The sequence below is a fragment of the Gorilla gorilla genome, chromosome 11 (genome assembly GCF_029281585.2).
Source record: "Gorilla gorilla gorilla isolate KB3781 chromosome 11, NHGRI_mGorGor1-v2.1_pri, whole genome shotgun sequence".
NCBI classification, from domain to species: domain Eukaryota; kingdom Metazoa; phylum Chordata; class Mammalia; order Primates; family Hominidae; genus Gorilla; species Gorilla gorilla.
Genome location: NC_073235.2, coordinates 96,800,146 through 96,819,964, shown reverse-complemented (window position 1 = coordinate 96,819,964; position 19,819 = coordinate 96,800,146). Strand labels below are relative to the sequence as shown.

The following is a 19,819-nucleotide window of genomic DNA, read 5'->3' as shown; positions in this document are numbered from 1 at the left end:
AAATATTTTTATATTGGCTAAAACCAATTATGTTCTATACTGTAATACAATAACTTAGTTGTTTCTTGGGTATCTAGGACTAAATATTTTTAGATGACTTTTAATTCTTTTACCAGACTTGCCTGTATTTTTTTCTTTTACTCTATTTAATTTTCTTTTATTATGTTCACATTCTCTCTTCTTTTTTCCTCCACTGTTTCCAATGATTATTAGCCACAGAAGGAACACTTTGTAAATTCCCTGACTAAATAATGTCTCTTACTGCTTTCTCTTTAAGGAGGTGAATGCTTATTTTATCTGCATCGGAATTATATGAACTGGAATGACATTTATTTGTCATGCATCTCCTGTAAACTGAGACAGTTCCTCAATTTTTCTTTGTCTTTCCTTATTTTGAAATTATTTTTGAGAAGTGAAGGTCAGTTATTTTGTAGACTGTCCCTCAATCTGGATTTATATGATATTTTTTCATGATTAGATTTACTTTATACATTTTTAGTGAGAATGCTCTGGAAGTGATTTTTTTTCTTTTGTTCTCAGTAAACGAAATCAAAAGGAATATAAAACATTTTTCTCAGTATTAGTGATGCTAAATGTCATGTTCTTAAGTTGGTGTCTACTAGGTTTCTCCATTATAAAGTTATGAATTTTAACTTTTGGATTTATAAGAAAAAAGAAATGTAATTTGAAACTGCTAGAAAAGTTTTATGCTCATCAAATGTTTACCAACAGTTGTTATTAGCAACCATTGAGTATTTTCTAATTCCACTTGTATATTTCCATATCTATGTATCTATATCTATATGGATATAAACATAGCTATCTTCCTATCATAAGGAAGAGCTCTCTCTTTTTCCTTACCTATTTATTTGTTGCGTATATGAGTTTGGATTCATGAATTATTATTTTATTCAGTGTGTTAAAAGCAATTACTCTATTTCAATATGCAGATTTTCTCTGTCCATAGTGATGTGTCTATTTATGTCTACTGAAACTTGGGAACAAAAGTCAGAGGTTTTGGTATTTCAGGGAAGTAATGCTGTGTATATTATATATCCCTTGAAACATGTGAGTGGCCACATATTTTGACAGTGAAATATATGGATATTCAAAATAATGTGATTATAAAGACTATATATAGCATCCTAGTCAACTCAAATCAGATTTAACCATGAAATGAATAACATTTTGGTTCTCAAAGATATAGGAATTTAGAATTCTGAATAAGGCATTGTGAACCTCTGCCTGGTTCTCCTTCTATTTTAAATAGTGTATTATTTTATATTTATAAAATGCATGCCATCTTTATATTGTATACTGTTTAGGCTAACTGTAAAATCTAGAGCTTAAATATGATTATGAGGCTGTCTTAGGAGTTACAGAAATTACATTAATCTTGGATTATATATTAATTAAAACTGCATACAGAGTTAAAAAGCATTCAGGAAAAATTTTTAATAAATTTTAAAGACTAAGTTAATATCTATGGAAACCAAACAATATTAATTTATATTTATGGATGTTTGCTTCAAATATAAAAGTTTTATATAGATTTATGTGCTATCTAGTAAGTTGTGCCACAGTACAGTATGAATACCATCTTGGAGATTTTGTTCTTTATATAAAGAATATATAAACTTGTAAAAAATTACATACTAGCTGACTAAAAATATGCAAGGTGGTTCAGGTAGGAATGAAAGGCAAATCTGATAATTTTATATTAAAAATGTACTCCAAGAAATTATCTTTCTCAAGAAAATTTTACAGCCATATAAGTAATCATAAAGCAAGGTATACTGGGACATGTGCTTGGTTACCTGAAATTAATTGCAGGACCCAATAAGTAGGCTACTCTCTAGTTAAAAGAAAAAACTTGATAAGTTTCTTTCTCTCCATTGCCCTGCTTTTGAGTGAGGTGACAGGCTACTGGATGAAAACACTGCAAGCAGATGAATGGAAAAGTTGTGTTGCCAGGGAAACCTCTTCCAGGAGTCGTGTGGTCCTCATGTAGCTCTCCTTTTTTCCTTAGAGCAGTAGTTCCTTCATGGTACAAGAAAAAGATCAAGACTAACATGTGGTCATAAAACAGGAATGTATTTTATATAAAATATCAGTACCCTACATCAATCTATTACTATTTTATGGTCTCTAATAACATGTAAAATAACTTATTAAAAGGAATAATTAGATCCTTCATCTTTGTGTATATTATTTAATTTCATTTTTGCCCTCAAGGCTTCCATTAAATGTGTCATATCTTAGATACATAAAGTTTAAATTGGTATAGAGCTATTATGATTTCTACCTTTTCTGTTTTTAGTGGCCTACTGTGTCAATGCATTATCTATAATAGTTCCTCATACATTAGTTTTAATTTATTCCTGGAAAAAAAGAACACCTACATGGTTTGTCTAAAAGCATTTTTCCCTGGGATTAAAAGGATTGCCATTTTTACATGCTGGTCTGAAATGAAAATGAATAAAAATGAGAGCTATTTTCATTTTCCAAACATGGCCTTTGAAGTTTTCAAAGTGAACCTTGATAGAGAATAAGGCCAGATAAAAATGTTACTACAGCTCTGGCCTCAGGAAGAAAAAAATCAAAACAGAAATTTCCCATGGTGATTCCCTTTCCAGAGAACTGATCATTAAACCATCATGCTGTTTGACATTCTTTACAGAAGTATGGCATTGCTTCGACTGGAGTTTAATTTGAGGAATTACCTTTTCTTATTTTTTAATACTGTAACTTTAAAAGGAATAAAATAAAGACATTCTGCCCATCACAATAAGTGCCCTCTGTACACAGGAAAACACCATTTCCTCTTAAATCCCAAAGGAATAAATCTAGATTTGAAACCACCAGGGAGCTGTATACTTGAATGGCAATGTTTTGGCCCTGACAGATTTGTTTTTACTAAATTGCAATTGAGCATTTACCACCAGTTTACCTTCTGGACATCAAAAAACATCATAAGAACTCGCTAGCTTTCCTTTTGTGTAGATGTTATTGAGAACAGCAGTCAATGTATGGAATAGCTTCCTCTTTACAGTATCCCCAAGGAGAAATTCCTCTCAAGCCTCACTATCAGCAAAAGCTATATATCTTTTAAACAACTGGCTCCCATCCCTCCTCACTTCCCTAATATTTTAGACACTGTGTTTCTAAATTTCATCCTGATTGCTTTGACCATTAGGAAATTGAGAGAAAACATTTTGGTACATCTCTGCACCTACTCAGGACTTTATGGTAGGCATTTCTATGAGCTAGTCTTAACCCTTACCCTTACTTTCTATTTCCTTTTCCATGATTTACCTTCTTCTATTGCTCAAGTGTTTTTTTTTTTTAATATTGTAGTCATTTTAAACATAAAATAAAAAAAAACATTATGTAGGTATATAAAAGGATGTTTTGGCTTTTGTATGTAACCAAAATTCAAAACGCTTTCTTTATAATTAGTGACTGCTTAATATAATACTAATTGGATTAAATATATTTTTCTGTTACACATTGGAGGTGTGTGGTAGTGATGGGGAACTATTTAATTCCTGACTCTAGACTCTTGTTTAGTTTTGTCTACTTCTTAATCTTCTTACTCTTTAATGAGTGTCTTAATCTCAGTAGTTTCACATTCTTCTCAAGCAGTGCTATTCACTGTTCCTACAAGTACTTCTAAATTTTTTATTGTATAGTTTAACTTGAGATTTCAAATAATAAACTGCCAAAAAATTAATTACAGTATTCAAACTAATTGGATATGGTAATCAGCGGGTCTCTCAGAGGTGTTTTATCTTGATGTCTAGGGGCATAAGCAGTATACTATTGGTGTTAACACAGAACCACTTCTGGGAAGTATTTCTATCAAATGTTATTTCAACACTTAGAGAAATCTCCAAATAATAGTTTGATTAGTTTCAGATATAAAATAAGAACAAGTAAAGAAAATTGAGGCATTGAGGACTGGCTGACACTTATTGAATATTTACTATGTACTAGCCACTAGGTTTTCATATTTGGCTTTAAAAAAAAGACTTAGCTTTGGAAGGGCAACGATATATTGACATATCTCTGTAATGTGCCTTCCTTCAACAGACATATAAATTATCTGTGAGATGATAATAGTAAGATAGGTAGCTATAAAGTGGCACTTTTAGAAAAGACCTAAAGCCGAGAGCATGCAATGCTCTTATTTATTCTTACGACTTTTAAGACTTCTGGAAAGCTCAAAGTTTTGCTTTATGTCCAATTCAATTATTTTACCTCAGATACCTAAGTTTCCTGCTATTATTCATAACCTCCACCCTTTTATTTTTATTTCTATTTTTTCATTTTTAAAACTTGGATCTATATTAATCATTAAGTCTAGGAGAGAGATAAAGTAGTAATGTTTGTGGGTAAACAATAACCCTTAGCAAACAGGAAGACAATATTCTGTTTGCAACTCTAGTTCTTTTTTTTTTTTTTTTTTTTTACTTCAAATGTTAAGGCTATGCCTTGACTACTACATTTTTCTCTGACTTCTATCTTCCAAGACAGTCTGTAATATTTATGAATAAATCTATGGCTGAAAATTGTGCATTCCTCTTCAGAATGGAAGAGGTCTAATAGATTTTAAACTAGCCAGTTTAATAAGAGACAAACTGGTATGCTGAACACTGAAAAGCAGCTTCATACATGAATGAAATCTTTATTGCCAAAAGATAAAATAATTTGATGTTAATATTGTGAAATGCTGAATAAAAAACTAAAGAATAACAATATATTATTTATTTATCTTTTGTTTGATTTCATTTTGGAGAGGGCTTAATGTGACCCTTGAGTATGTACATCAAGAAATTACATAAATGCAAATCCAAGGCTCTGAAATATTCTGTTGGCATTGTTAACCTTTAATTGATTATGCCATTAAATTAGTTGTAAAGCATTATAGTACATGACTGGTCAGCCATACTGTATATAGTTGGGTCCTCCTCTAAATTTATATTGTTATATATTTCATAGTCAGACTTTTAGCCATTTAATTAAAATGTATATGTAATACTTAGAGAATTGATGATCTGTATGATCTTTTCTGTGTGTAATTTTAATATTCCCCAATTGGCCTAGCTCAGAAGCATATGTGTGCCAGGAATAAATATTTAGGTGAATAAGATATATGATTAAAAGTCAAAATTGAAAACTAGACTTTTTGAAAATAAGATTACCATTTTTTTTTTCTAAAAAGGAAACTTCTTTACAGCATGGATGTTACAGTTGAATTTTTGGGAGGCTATTGTATCAGTTATCATCTTAATGCTACTAGAAGATAATCATATACAATAACTTGTGATAAGGATTTTTTATCGTCTCTTTGAGTCAGACACTAAATTATAGTATTAGAATCCAAGACATGCTCTTATGTTTTATGAATGTAGTAATATTGAGAAACTATTTCTAAATACAGAATATTTCAAATTATGTAGGAAAACTCTTAAAGGATTAAAATTTCCCAATAATACGTCTTATCTGACATATTCTGGGAAATTTCTAGCTCCTGTAGAATTTTACCAAATAGCATTTTATATAAATATATGAAACCCCTACTTTATGCTAAAATTCTCTTGACTTACAACTGGAGAATATACCAGCTACCACATTCCAATACTGTAATAGAAGAAGGCAGGCTGTCTAGGCAATTTGCGCATCTGGTGCTGTAAAACACGGTGGGCTGACATAGCAATGAAAGTCTGTCTTCTTACTCCCTCTTCTTTACAGTGGGATTAAGTACATGAGATATTCATATATACTTTGAGGTGCTTTAAGTTGCGAAGCAGGTAATATTCTCATAGCTTCATTTTCTTCAATGTGACTCTCATTGCATGAATCACTGTTAGTGAGACTGTATATTCACTGAATTTAAAATATAAAGGTAAAATACTCTGTCAAATACGGCAAAGAAGAAAGTGGGAGGGAACTGATATTTGGCTGCTTGTCTACTATGTACAAACACATTAATAGGAAATGTATACGCACTTGAAACTTAAGTATTATACCTGATGAATTTGATATATTTTCATATTCTAAAAATAAAGAAACAGACTCAGAAAGAATAGCTCCCAATAGGATATATGGCTATCAAATGGCAGATCCAACATTCAAAGAACCAATATTAAAACCCCAAATCCCATTTGTTTCCACTGCACTCAAACTTGTCTGCTGATAATCATCTAGAGCTGTCACTGAAATCAATATCCCAGGTCCTCCCCTTTGAGATTATATTACAGTTGCCCAGGTACTCCCCAGGAATCTGGATTGTAACAAGGACCTCATATAATTCTTAAAGTCAAGTATTTTTGAAAACACTGCTCTGCAGCTTACTACTTTATCTGCAGTTGAAATAATGTCTTTCTTGTATCTAAGAAACACACAATTCTAAGTGACTCTTTGGACCTACAGCTTTGTTATATTTATGCTATTTTTATACTACATATTCTTCTAAATTCTTTTTAATCTTTTAAAAATTCAAAGAAATTACCTGACAACGTGATAGAAGGCCAGGATTGTAATAACAATACCTAACAAAATGTTTAGGGAGTTTTAATTTTTTAAATGTTTTTCCTAAGGCACAATCCCTACTAGATCCAAGGCACTCCATGCAGATGGGCACATTTTCTTACACCTGGATTGGTCCCAAAAGCATTATCTGTTGGAAGACCTTATTGTTTTAATTGCAAACTTATATCTGGCTTTGTGGAATCCAGGCAGCAATGTTAAATTACGTTTTTCAGTAGCTTCAAGGCTCTATCTGTAATTAGTGGCTTCTGTTCTTTATTACACTGATCAGTAATGCAGCTCTATTCATCACCGCAGTCTCAGTTAATTATCCTTGCTAATGATTTTCATGGTGCAAAGAATCTTCAGGACCCATTTGTAAAGATATTTTTGCATTGAAATTATTGGATAGTATGACACCATAGTGAGCAGATTAAACTGTTGGAGGGATGTTACCATGGGAGATGGTTACTTTCATTCTATTGTATCTGCTTTGATTGGGGAGAAGTTACAGAAGAGGGGATGCGATGTAATTTTGCATTTACGAGTTTATAATACTACAGGTGTGCAAAGAGGTGGGAAGCAGTCAACCAGAACACAAAGAGAAAATTTTCCTCTGCATGCCTGAGACACTGGTAATACTGTTGGTGGCTGCTCCATCTAGTATTGAAATTAAATAAGATTAAATGAAACTGCTACTTCATCGTGTGTTTACATTTTAAAATATCTTATGTGGAGAAAATAATTTGAATTTATGAAAAATTGCATGACACAGTGATTTGTGTATTCTTTGTGGATTGTTAGCAGGAATTTTAGGATAAGTTGCTGATCTCTGGTAGGTATGACATGTTAATATTAGATTACTTTTCAAAACTTATATTATTGTAAACCTTAAAAATACATAATTTTTAAAAAAGGTCCAAAGTTTTTAGCTTTAGAAACCATATTGAAATTAGTGTTAATTAAAAACAATTTTCATAAGATGATTTATATAAATTTTAAAGAAAAAGTCTTCAATTATTTCTGATGTCATTTTTATGCAAATCATATCAGACATATATCAAATGATCTTCCACCTCCTTTAAAAAATACTGATAATGAGAAATGATTTTTTGAAAATAAAAGAACAAAATATTATAATACGTGATTGAATAAGAAATGTCACTGAGAGAATTACATCTATCAAATTTAGGTAAAATTTTATTGTTTACTTTGGTGACAAAAATAACTTGTAAACTTTTTTTTAAAGTTTTTGTCTTCATACTTTTATTCTTACTTTTCCTCACTCAAGTTGTTTTCTTTTTATATAATCTAAGCTAATTTTACAATTGGATTCAGCACATAAATGATGGACAGTAAAGCCTGTGAAATAAGATGTTAGAACTGATATTTGTTGCCAGATTCCAATCAAAAATAGTCAATTACAATACCTTTTTGTGACCATGAGAAAGGAAATTACATTTAATCATGAGCTATTCAAAATTATGTGTATACATAGATTAACAATGTCTATGAGAGTCAATACAAAATAATTAAAAATTTTTTAAATTAGCAATTAATTTAGTGTCAGCTATTAAAATGTATGGCAGTATCAAAACTAAATATAATTTAAAAAGTTTAAAAAGTTCTTGACTACTAAATCATCTTGACAAATTTTAATGTATTTATTTATTTACTTTTTTTTTGATGATTGTCATCTGGAAACAGCATCCTGAATCGCTGTGAGAAAAATACGTAATAGATCATGATTCATTAAGGCCCAAATTTCGATTGATCATTAAATTTCTGACTGCTAGAAATTCCCAAAGCACAGGGACTGGCTTTTCAAGACTGTAAGATGTATTTTGATCCATGGGAATAAGAAGATATCATTAAACTATTCAATAATACCTCAGCTAAGAGAATTACCCCATCAAATGTATAAGATGTTTTATATTAAAAAATCTGTCTCTATATCTTTCCATCTACCTATCATCTACTCGCTCTTTCATCTCTCTATTATCTTTCACAGCTATCATCTATACATTGACATCATCAGACTTTCTGTGGCTTCTGGGTATGAAAAGGAACAAAATTTTGTGTCATACTCTCTGGAAACAAGAGGGTAGAAAAAGACAGGTGTAAGTTCCAGAAGTAAGCTCCCTCCACCCAATTCCACCCTGCTCACCAACAAAACCTTTTGGACAATGAACATTGAGTATTGGTGTCATAAAAAGTATCACTGATATCTCCACAATATCTCAGCCTTACTGACCACTTGTAACATAATGATGTCCTATGTTAGAAAAGGTCATAGAGAACAATGTTCATACGGTAATGTCCTGGCCAAGACAACCATATACACATGAACTATCCAGGACAAGATGACTTTGGACAAATTATTTAAACTCTGAGATTAATTGTCATCAAATGTAAATTGGGTAGAATAACACACAACTCATAGGGTTTTATAAAGATGAACTGAACACAACCAGATAAACATTGTAGAACAAGAAAATGACAAAGGATTGTTAATTCATATCTCCATGTTTTTAATACCTAGTCCACATATTTTTCTTATTTTTTCTTACTACCCCTGATTTTTTTCTTTCATTGAATTCTTTGTAAATTAAGGACATCAATCATATACTAAATACAATGCATTTTTAAATTATATCATTCATCTTTGGCTTTTGTTTATTATAGAGTATTCCTTAGGGGATTTTAAAATGTGTAAACATATAAAGTAACACATATTGTTTTTGGTTTTGGTTCTGCTTCATAAACGCTCCTGCTTAATCTAATCTTATAAGAAGAGAGGTGTTATAGCATCAATATATTTTATAGTCATGAGGCACTACAAGTGGGGGTAGGAAGATTTGTTAAGATAAAATTGCTCTAGGCTTCACCTGAGAAGATTAGGCCTAGGCTAGGCGCAGTGGCTCATGCCTGTAATCCCAGCCCTTTGGGAGGCCGAGGTGGGTGGATCATTTGAGGTGAGGAGCTCAAGACCAGCCTGGCCAACATGGCGAAACCCCGTCTCTACTAAAAATATAAAAATTAGCCAGGTGTGGTGGCGCATGCCTGCAGTCCCAGCTACCCAGGAGGCTGAGGCAGGAGAATTGCTTGAACCTGGGAGGTGGAGGCTGCAGTGAGCCAAGATTGTGCCACTGCACTCCAGCCTGGGCAACAGAGTGAGACACCATCTCAAAAAAAAAAAAAAAAGAGAGAAGATTAGGCCTGATGTGGGGCAATAGTGATCATGATGAAGAAGAGAGCAAAGCCTAGAAAATACATATTCAAGCAAAACTGGTACACCTGTATGCTTATGTTATAGTCCAGAAAAAAGTGAACAAACTGAATAACTAATTGCTTTTGGCCTCAATAAATATTTAACCTCACTGGACTTCAGTTTTTTATCTATAATATAAAAATATTAAACTCAATTGTCGTTAAAAGCTATGCCATGTCTGAAATTTTATTATTTAAAAAAAAGTCTCTGGAAACTCAAAGGCATGAATGCTCTTTCTGTTTGTTAAGAGGAAAAACATATGAACAAATGAGTGGACAAAATAGGCACAAATAAGTAAAATGGAAAAGTACTTAATTGAAAACTCAGTTCTCTAGAATACAGATAAAATTATAACGAAAAGAAAATAAGCCTGAGAAGCCAAATTATACGTTATAATGTATACTGCATATCATCCCAGTGAATAGCAAATAATTCGTGGGTAAAATAAAGCATTTCTTGTAAGTAAAAAGCTTTTCATCCCAGCTGTATCTGTGAACAAATTGAAATGAAAAATACAGTGTTTGGGTTTTCTAATTGGTGAAAGTATCCTCATCGTATGTTGCTCAGGAGCTAGTTTCTCCAGAAAAATACAGGTATTCTGAAAGTTTTAAAATTAGGGCTTGTAAGTAAATAAGAGAGCCATCTTTCATTCGGCAAACAGTGAAGACAGTATGTCAAGGAGATTCAGATTTATTCCTCTCTCTAAATACTCAGATTTATTCATCTATCCATAATCCATTATTCTATACTCTAAAGATTGTTTCTCTTCAATAGCTATATGAGAATGAGATGCTAAATTAACCCAGCTTTTTTATATACTGTACCTTAGCATTCAAATCATGCATATATGAGTGATTTTAGAAGTTTCTTCATAGATATGCATAGAAGAGGAAATGAGATATTTTCTAAAAATAAAATTAGCCTATCAAGGCCTTCATAAAATTAGAAAGACTTCCTTGTGTTTCGTACTGTGATTAAGAGTACAGATAACAAGCTGGAAAAGTGAAAGCTAAAATTTATTCTGTGCTTCTTATGTGCAGGACATTATGCTGAGTATTTTACAAGCGTTTTTCCACTTAACTCTCACATCAACTCAACAAAATATTAGATAAGATTATTAGCACCATTTTACAGATGGAGGACTATAGGTATTATGGAGCAAATAACTGAACTACAGAGTAACAACTATATAAATTCAGAGATGAAAGACAACTCTCAATAATATGATTAGGAATAAAGCAAAACCAAGGAACTTTATACAGTGGTGATGCTTTTATTGTATTTTATTTTACTTTTTCAAAAATGCTTCCCTTTAGCGCAACTCTATAAACTTATGTTAATCTTGAAGTAAACCTGGTGAAAAACAAGAATAATCTATGTTAATATCTGACACTCAAATTGCTCCACTTTTGAAACATCCATTTGATTGTGATTGAATATGTATTTTCTTCCTGGTTTAGACTTGGGAGGGTGTATGTGTCCAGGAATTTATCCATTTCTTCTAGATTTTCCAGTTTATTTGCATAGAGGTGTTTATATTATTCTCTGATGGTAGTTTGTATTTCTGTAGGATCAGTGGTGATAGCCCCTTTATTATATTTTATTGTGTCTATTTGATTCTTCTCTCTTTCCTTCCTTATTAATCTGGCTAATGGTCTATTTATTTTGTTAATCTTTTCAAAAAATTAGCTCCTGGGTTCATTGATTTTTGAAGCGTTTTTCATGTCTCTGTCTCCTTTAGCTCTGGTCTGATCTTAGTTATTTCTTCTCTTATGCTACCTTTTGAATTTGTTTGCTCTTGCCTCTCTAGTTCTTCTAACTGCGATGTTAGGATGTCGATTTTAGATCTTTCCCCCTTTCTCCTGTGGGCATTTGGTGCTATAAATTTCCCCCTAAACATTGCTTTACCTCTGTCCCAAAGATTCTGGTATGTTGTGTCTTTGTTTTCATTGGTTTCAAAGAACATCTTTATTTCTGCCTTCATATCGTTATTTACCCAGTAGTCATTCAGGAGCAGGTTGTTCAGTTTCCATGTAGTTGTGTGGTTTTGAATGAGTTTCTTAATCCTGAGTCCTAATTTGATTGCACTGTGGTCTGAGAGACTGTTATTATTTCTGTTCTTTTGCCTTTGCTGAGGAGTGTTTTATTTCCAATTGTGTGGTCAATTTTAGAATAAGTGCAATGTGGTGCTGAAAAGAATGTACATTGTGTTGATTTGGGGTGGAGAGTTCTGTAGACGTCTATTAGGTGCACTTGGTCCAGAGCTGAGTTCAAGTCCTGCATATCATTGTTAATTTTCTGTCTCATTGATCTGTCTAATATTGACCGTGGGGTGTTAATGTCTCCACTATTATTGTGTGGGAGTGTAAGTCTTTTTCTAGGTCTCTAAGAACTTGCTTTATGAATCTGAGTGCTCCTGTATTGGGTGCATATATATTTAGGATAGTTAGCTCTTCTTGTTGCGTTGGTCCTTTTACCATTATGTAAAATATATAATTATGTAATGCCCTTTTTGTCTTTTTTGATCTTTGTTGGTTTAAAGTCTGTATTATCAGAGACTATGATTGCAACCCCTGCTTTTTATTGATTTCCATTTGCTTGGTCAATAATCCTCCATCCCTTTATTTTGAGCCTATGTGTGTCTTTGCACATGAGATGTGTCTCCTGAATACAGCACACCGAAACGCCTTGTATCCAATTTGCCAGTCTGTGTCTTGTAATTGGGGCATTTAGCCCTTTTACATTTAAGGTTAATATTGCTATGTGTGAATGTGATCCTGTCATTATGATGCTAGCTGGTTATTTTGACCATTAGTTGATGCAGTTTCCTCATACTGTTGATGGATTTTACAATTTGGTATGTTTTTGCGGTGGCTGGTACCAGTTTTTCCTTTCCATATTTAGTGCTTCCTTCAGAATTATAAAAAACTACTTTACATTTTATATGGAACCAAAAAAGAGCCCATATAGCCAAGTCAATCATAAGCATAAAGAACAAAGCTGGAGGCATCACACTACCTGACTTCAAACTATACTACAAGGCTACAGTAACCAGAACAGCATGGTACTAGTACCAAAACAAATACATAGACCAATGGAACAGAACAGAGGCCTCAGAAATAATGCCACACATCTACACCCATCTAATCTTTGACAAACCTGACAAAAACAAGCAATGGGGAAAGAATTCCCTATTTAATAAATGGTGTTGGAAAAACTGGTTAGCCATATGCAGAAAATTGAAACTGGACACCCTCCTTACACCTTATACAAAATTAACTCAAGATGGATGAAAGACTTAAACATAAGACCTAAACCATAAAAACCCTAGAAGAAAGCCTAGGCAATACCACTCAGGCGATAGGCATGGGCAGAAACTTCATGACTAAAACACCAAAAACAAGGACAACAAAAGCCAAAATTGACAAATGGAATCTGATGAAGCTACAGAGCTTCTACACAGCAAAAGAAACTATCATCAGAGTGAACAGGCAACCGACAGAATGAGAGAAAAGTTTTGCAATCTATCCATCTGACAAAGGGCTAATATCCAGAATCTGCAAGATGCTGAAACAAATTTACAAGAAGAAAACAACCCCATCAAAAAGTGGGTGAAGGATACGAACAGGCACTTCCCAAAAGAAGACTTTTATGCAGCCAATCAACATATGAAAAAAAGCTCATCTTCACTGGTCATTAGAGAAATGCAAATCAAAACCACAATGAAATACCATCTCACACCAGCTAGAATGGTGATCATTAAAGTCTGAAAACAGCAGATGCTGGAGAGGATGTGGAGAAATAGGAATGCTTTTACACTGTTGGTGGGACTGTAAATTAGTTCAACCATTGTGGAAGACAGTGTGGCAATTCCTCAAGGGTCTAGTACCAATAATTCCATTTGACCCAGCAATCCTCTCACTGGGTATATATACCGAAAGGATTATAAATCATTCTACTATAAAGACACATGCACACGTATGTTTATTGCAGCACTGTTCACAATAGCAAAGACTTGGAACCAACCCAAATGCCCATCAATGATAGACTGGATAAAGAAAATGTGGCACATATACACCACGGAATACTATGCAGCCTAAGAAAGGATGAGTTCATGTCCTTTGCCAAGGACATGGATGAAGCTGGAAACCATCATTCTCAGCAAACTAACACAGGAGCAGATAACCAAACACCGTGTGTTCTCACTCAAAAGTGGGAGTTGAAAAATGAGAACACATGGACACAAGGAGGGGAACATCACACACTGGGGCCTGTTGGGGTGGGGTTGGGTGGGATAGCATTAGGAGAAATACCTAATATAGATGACGGGTTGATGGGTGCAGCAAACCACCATGGTTCGTGTATACCTATGTAAAAAACCTACATGTTCTGCACATTTCCCAGAACTTAAAGTATTAAAAAAAAAAAAAGAAGAAACAATATTATGTCCTTTGTAGGGGCATGGATGACACTGGAGGCCATCATCCTTAGCAAACTAGGGTAGGAACAGAAAATCAATACTTCATGTTCTCATTTATAAGTGGAAGCTAAATGATGAGAACACATGGACACATAGATGTGAACAACACACACTGTCAGAGGGAGGGGAAGGAAAAAAAGTAGTATCAGGGCACAGATCACAGAAATCCTGTAAGACATGGTTAGAAGTTCAAAGTTAAATCCAAAAGAAATGAAAACCCTATTGGCTACTGAGTAGAGAGAGGAGTGACACGATCCAATCTGTATTTAAAAGGATCATTCTGATTGTTGCATCTTGAAGCAACTAGGGATGTACAACAATGGAAGCATGGAGATCAGTTAGAATTGAAAAGTCCAAGTAAAATATTATTGTTTCTTGGAATAGAATACTAGCAGTGAAGGTGGTTAATCTTATATTTGACACATTTTAAGGGAAGAGATCCTGCATGACTTGCTAAGACATTGTGTGGGGAGTGTGATATTTAATTAAGTAGAGAAAACTATGAGAAGATTATGTTTTGTTGGTGAAATAAGACTTTGATTTTGGGCATATTAAATTACATCCTTATTAAAATTTAGCTAGTTATATTGAGTAGGCAATTAGATATTATAGGGAAAGAAAGTGCTAGAGTTAAAAATTTGGGTGTCATTAATTTATACATGGAATTAGAATGATTTAATACCCTGTATACTTACTATCCAAGACATTTTATTTATAGAAAGATAAAGTTGGATAGAAAAGAGATTCAATCAGCATAAAAATGTCAGCTCATTTATGTTTTGTTATTACGTAAATTCTTGAAGCACAATGAAACATTGTATTTTAAGGTAATACTGCAATATTATAAGACAACACAGTTTTACTCATTTTTGCCTGTCTTGATCATTAGAATATACAATATTTGACCCAGCCATCCCATTACTGGGTATGTACCCAAAGGATTATAAATCATGCTGCTATAAAGACACATGCACACATATGTTTATTGCGGCACTATTCACAATAGCAAAGACTTGGAACCAACCCAAATGTCCAACAATGATAGACTGGATTAAGAAAATGTGGCACATATACACCATGGAATACTATGCAGCCATAAAAAATGATGAGTTCATGTCCTTTGTAAGGACATGGATGAAGCTGGAAACCATCATTCTCAGCAAACTATCACAAGGACAAAAAAGCAAACACCACATGTTGTCACTCATAGGTGGGAATTGAACAACGAGAACACATGGATACAGGAAGGGGAACATCACACACTGGGGCCTGTTGTGGGGTGGGGGGAGGGGGGAGGTATAGCATTAGGAGATATACCTAATGTTAAATGACGAGTTAATGGGTGCAGCACACCAACATGGCACATGTATAGATATGTAACTAACCTGCATGTTGTGCACATGTACCCTAAAACTTAAAGTATAATTAAAAAAAAGAAGATACAAAATTAACCAAAATAATCTCTAATGTAAGCATTTCAAATATAATAGATTTTCCATTAAAATAAATTCTTTTTATTTTAATTTCAATGTACAGGATATGTCAAACAAATATTATACAGGTATTTCATATGACCATGTGATCTTACTAGTAGGTAGCTATGAACAACTTGATCTTGCCTCATGGGTTATAGCAAAATGAATTAGGTAAATGCTTGATCTTAGAGGAATCAATCTGTATTTAGACTGAGCAAATCATACCATTTCACATGAAAAATTGAGCTAAGTTTCAGGAATTGTATGGGGTTGGGAATGGATAGTACTAAATTTTGTTAGAGAAGAAGAAATCCCATGAATCTCTTTTGCTGAGGTGTCAGAGCATTCCTTCCAGAAATGTAGGTATTTATTGTTTTCTGTAAGTGTTTTAGATTCTATTAACACATTCCTTTTTGCTTACAGTATAATTAGTGTACCTCAAATTCTTGAACAAAATATGAGTTTCAGAATAAATATGTTATAAAAAGGTCAATGTATCTTCTTTTTTGACAAGTAACTATATAACTACCATTGGGAAAAAGATGGAATTAAATAAAAACAACTTGTGTTTCAGATGTTAATATTTAAACTTTAAATTTAAAAGTAGAAAGTAATACCATAATTAAATGTGTTAAGTACTCAACCTTTATTATATAATTATGCCAGCTGATTTCTTTAGAACAGTGATGTTATTTTAGTTACTACTTTAAAAACTAGTCTGTATAAAGCAGATCTAGAAGTCAAGGGCTCTCGGCAACAATGTACATTTCATATCTTTTTGCTGACTAAGACTTACAAACAGAAATGGCACTGCTCACTGGAGAACTGCATATATTTGGGTAATCAATAAACCTTTTCTTACCTACTTTCATGAAAACACTCTTAGGCGACTTTGTTTTTATACCACGGCTATGAGATAAGACTGTAAATTATAATTTGGGGACAGGATTTCTCATGAGCTAAATATTCTAGGCTAGGTGTTGCAAACTAATTTTGTGTGTACTGTCTCAACATGTTAAAACTAAAAGAAGCCAACTTCATAAACAGAAAATTGGCAAACAGTTGAGAGAGGTTAGGATTATCAGAGCCAGAAAAAAATAATGCACACAATATTTTAGAGCCTGGTGAGGTCTGAAGAATACAACAAAATATTTTTATATTATACCATTTTATTTTAAATGAACTAAGATAAATACAGTATTTGAAAGTAATAGACAAATGTTTGAAATTTTTTATTAGTTAAATACAGTAGTTTTTATTGATAAAAGCAGTTTAAATTATGCTGTTTAATTTCTATAATATGTCTAATAACAGTGATTATTTATATGTATAAAAAAGCCTTAAAACTTTTGCTGCAGTTACATCTGTACTCTTCATATAATGTTGATTTATCTTTCTGGGAAAACTCCAATTTTATCAAGTTGAAATTAGTATAACTTCTATAATATCTCCTATATTAAATCACTGTTTTTAATAAATTAGAGTTTATCTAGCCTGAAATTTTTAAAAGTACTTACCCCTGGTACATCATAAATGATTTCAGCTTCTATATTCTATTTGATGAATAATTTAATCAGTTTTATGTTAATTGAATTTTTGCCTGCTTAAAAAAGCAAATCTTGACTTTTCATTTAAAATATAATCTATTAGAGAAATCTAATCAGTTTCCTCTTCTATCCTCTTGAGAACATTGCTTTGATTTAATTTTTATTAAATTGAGGTGCTTCCTTGAGGTATTTTCTCAAAAATTGTACATATTTTCTAAAACATTGCATTAAAAAATATCTGTTTGTCTTTATCTAAATTGATATCTTGATGACAAATAAAATTCTTGGTCTCAGATCTCTTATTTCATAGCTGTTTTAAGTGTTTCTACTTCCTTCTGACATTCAGTTTTATAGGTAAGAAATATGATTTTACAAATGAGGAATATGATGTCACTCGGGTTCTCATTCCTTTTTAAGCAGCTGATTCCCCCATGGACATGCTAGTAACATTTTTGTTTTCAACTTTAGCAGTTTTCTTAGGATATTTGAATATTTTGGTCTTTTTCACTCATTCTTGCTGTAACTCTCACTCCAACTCTAGCTCTTTTCTCCCTTACTAGTAAATTAACCCTGCCAGGAGCTTTCATATATTGCACATTAGTATTCCTGCAATGTTTCCCATGATTGGCCACTATTCTAATTAGGAGGTAATGCAGCTAGCCTGAAATTAAAAAAAAATACTTTGCACATTATTTTAGATAAGTGCTTCTAGTATTTTCATTACTATATATTGTTAGAGTCTGCCCCATTATCTCTTTGATGTCTCCTGTTATTTGTGTATGATGCACTCTGCTCTAGTCTTTGTGCCATTCTTTTTCATACTTACAAATGAAAGTATTTTGTACTTTTTTGGAATTTTTTTAAATTTTATTTTATTGTGATGAGAATACAGTGTGAGATCTACACTTTTTGCAAATTAGGTGTACAATAGAGTATTTTTTAAAGTAGGTACAATGTACAGCAGATCTCTAGAGCTTCTTAAACTTGAATAATTGAAACTTTATGCCTGTTGATTAGCAATTTCCCATTTTTCTTTTCCTATACCCAGCCACTGTCCCGATATATGTATTCATCACATTTTTAAATCCATTCATCAGTCATTGGACATTTCAGTTGTTTCCACATGTTGGCTATTGTAAATAGTGCTACAGTGAACATAGGAATGCTGATATCTTTTGAGATCCTGGTTTCAGTTTTTTGGATGTGGTGTGGTAGTTCTGTTTGTAATTTTTAGGTAAATCACCATATTCGTTTTCATAAAGGCTGCACTGTTTGCATTCCCACCAACAGTATGCAAATAAACTCAAAATGGATTAAAGACTTAAATATAAAAGCTGAAACTATAAAACTACTAACTACTGGAAAAAAAAGGGGAAATGCTTCAGGACATTGATCTGGGCAAAGATTTTACCTATGAATAAGATTCTGAAGGACAGGCAACAAATGCACAAATAGACAAATGGGATTTTTGTTAAGCCAAAAATCTTCTGCACAGCAAAGGAAACAATCAACAGAATGAAGAGATAACTGATTAAATAGGAGAACATATTTGCAAATGATTCATCCAACAAAGGACTAATGTCCAGAAAATACAAGGAATTTGACTTCACAGCAAAATAAAAAATAATTCAATTAAAATATGGGCAAAGGGTCTGAATAGACAGTTTTCAAAAGACATACAAGTGGCAACAATTACATGAAAAAAATGCTCAGCATCTCTAATCATCAGGGAAATACAAATCAAAATGACAATGAGATATCATCTTACCTTGGTTAGAATGGCTATTATCAAAAAGAAAAAAATGTATATCAAATGCTAGTGAAAATGCTGAGAAAAATGAACTTTTTACACTATTTTATTCTTTTCATGCTATTTTAAATGAGATTTTTTTCTTAATTTTTAAAATATTCATGCGGATAAATGCTACTAATTTTGCATGTTAATTTTTTTATTCTGCCACTTTGCTAAATTTATTAGTTCCATTAGTTTTTTGTTAATCTGAAGGGTTTCCAACTTAGAAGATTATTTCATCTGCAAACAGAGATAAATTTACTTCTATTTGTCATATTCAAATTCTGTTGTTTCTTTTAGTACAACAATGAATAGAAATAGAGATAGTGGCTAGGTGTGGTGGCTCATGCCTGTAATCCCAGCACTTTGGGAGGCTGATGCAGGAGGATTGCTTGAGCCCAGGAGTTTGAGACCAGCCTGGGCAACATAATGAGACCCTATCTTTACAAACAATTTTAAAAATTAGCTGGGCGTTGTTGCATGGCCTATAGTCCCAGCTACTTGGGAGGCTGACTTGGAAAGATTGCCTGAGCCTGGGAGGTCAAGGCTGCAGTGAGCTGTGATTGTGCCTGGGTGACACACCAGCCTGAGTTATAGGGTGAGACCTTGTCTCAAATAATAATAATAATGATAATAATAATAATAAAATAATAATAATAATAATATTGTGGAGATCACGGGTATCCTCTTGTTTCTGATCTTAGAGGAGAAACTTTCAGTTTT

General features: G+C 32.8%; 1 long non-coding RNA gene across 1 annotated transcript in view; it reads right to left on the bottom strand.

Annotated features, from left to right (window-relative positions):
• Positions 1-19,819, bottom strand: part of LOC109025921 (uncharacterized) — a 110,861-nt gene that overhangs the window by 1,406 nt on the left and 89,636 nt on the right. Inside the window, exon 3 of the long non-coding RNA XR_008677407.1 lies at positions 1,818-2,040. This is a non-coding gene — a long non-coding RNA (uncharacterized lncRNA). The remainder of the gene's footprint in view (positions 1-1,817; positions 2,041-19,819) is intronic.